Consider the following 2436-nt stretch of genomic DNA (forward strand, 5'->3'; position numbering starts at 1 on the left):
AAAGGTTAATATCACTAGGTTTCGTCATCTGAATAAACAATAGTGTCAACAACAACAACAAATAATATATATATATATATATATATATATATATATATACATCATGAACAATAAATGTCTACTCACTTCAACAAAGCGTATAATATAATAAAAACAAGAAGTTCTGGTATGAATTCCAACTTTTGCGAAGTGTCTCAACATAGAGATAAAATAAGTAAAGGATCTAAAGATTAAAGTAGTTAATAGTTTAAATAAAGTTGGAATTTTTTCAAGAACTTTATTGCAGCCCAGTGCCTTAAACTTATCTATTTAATACATTATCCTATAAAAGCTTGGTACTGTGAGTTCTAGCACGCAACTTGTAACTAATACACAAACTTCACAGTGTGGCCAGTATTCTAATATTTAAAAGGCATTATTACAAATAGTCTAGAACAAAGTAATCAAAACTATAACTTTGTTGTTCCAGTAGCATAGTATTAGTAAACTTTCAAAATTTATAAATACCGGTTAAAGGTTGACTTTCTTAACTTTTTAAAAGTCTTTTAGTTTTGTTTATGTAGTTTCATGTAACTGTTATGTAGTTACATATAACTATTAAGTCAATGATACATAACCTGAGAATGTTTTTAACACATTTCGTATATATAGTTGTTTTTACTTAACAAACAATGTTTTATTTTCATAAATATATAGAATTTTCAGAGAACTTAATAATTATAAAATTGCCATGGAAGTGGTGTGATTTCCATGGAATTTCTGGTACTAGTTACCAATGCTTGACTTGCAACTACTTAACAATTGGGGAAATAAAAATAATAAAAGAAGTGTACACTACACTATAGTAGCTGATACTCCCCTATATATAAGTATACCGTGAAATTAATTACCTCTTTGATAAGTCATTACTTAGATCAAAATCAAGATTTAGCAATAACTTGGCACAACAGACATTAACAGGAAACTTAAAACCAACCTTACAAATAGTTGACGAAGATAATATTTAGCATTAAAACTGTAATTGTACACACATGCTAAAAACCAGTTAGAGAAGTTTCATTCTCGAAAGTTTTCTCCATGCACACAAGTTGTAAACAAGAGGTACGAAATTGATATTTATTTTAACAATGATAATGGCATGCCTCTCAGTTACTCCTCGATTCGAGTACTGGTGGTGACTTGTTTCATTCACATCAAGCCACACAATTATTATCATTTTCTAAACACTCCCAACTGCTCTATCTGTGTAAGACACAGAAATAAAGTAATTTAGGTTTTCCCAATAGCAGAAAAATATAATCCATGAAAACTTTTATAGTTAGAAATTTTGCATCTCAGTAAACCACATATAATATCCGGATTTCATTGAAAAGTATATATATATGTATATAATTTTTGCTTTGAAATCACTGTCAACAGTAATCACCTGATAATTGAATATTTATCGTTTGTATCTATTATTAACTTTGGTCACGATTCCGAAATATCTAATGGTTTGTTTTTTTTGTTGTTGAGCACAAAGATACACTGTGGGCTATCTGTACTCTGCCCACCATGGGTATCGAAACCCAATTTTTATTGTTATAAGCCTACAGACTTACCGCTGTGCCACTGGGCGGGCATGTCTAGTGGATAAAACTAATTTGTTTTGAATTTTCGCGTAAAGCTACACGAGAGTTATCTGCGCTAGCCGTCCCTAATTTTGCAATATAAGACTAGAGGGAAAGCAGCTAGTCATCACCACCCTCCGCCAACTCTTTTACCAACGAATAGTGGAATTGACCGTCATATTATAACGCCTCCACGGCTGAAATGGCGAGCATGTTTGGTGGACCGGGGGATTCGAACCCGCGATCCGCAGATTGCGAGCCGAACTCCCCAACCAAATGGCTGTGGATGAGACTGAAGTAGTAATACTGGCTACGTGATACTTATTTTGGTGAAAGAGCCCTATCATTCCCTGTTGATTGCGGTGTAATGTATTTGTTATTATGAAGATCTTAAGAAAATTTATATTTACACATGCAAATATTTCATTGAATCATGTATGAATTTTGATTAATAAAGATTTAACTGTCGTTGTTAGATACTCTTATATTGGGGCAAACTAATTAGACACGCAAAGTTAAAAGATGACCTGTGTAAGCAATTCAGTAATATACAAAGCTAATACCTAAAGTTACCAAAGGAATAAAATTAATTAATTGACTGTCATGAGTCAACGAAATCTGTTTTGAATGTTACTTATGTATTGACTCCTTTTCTTTGACTCTCATGATTTATTTGATTAACAAAATCTGTTTTTCAGGGATTTCTATTGACTCAATTTGATTTAGTTAAGGAACGAAATCTGTTTTGAATGTTACTTATGTATTGACTCCTTTTCTTTGACTCTCATGATTTATTTGATTAACAAAATCTGTTTTTCAGGGATTT

Source organism: Limulus polyphemus, unplaced genomic scaffold, assembly GCF_000517525.1.
Source record: "Limulus polyphemus unplaced genomic scaffold, Limulus_polyphemus-2.1.2 Scaffold1035, whole genome shotgun sequence".
In the NCBI taxonomy this organism is placed as follows: Eukaryota; Metazoa; Arthropoda; class Merostomata; order Xiphosura; family Limulidae; genus Limulus; species Limulus polyphemus.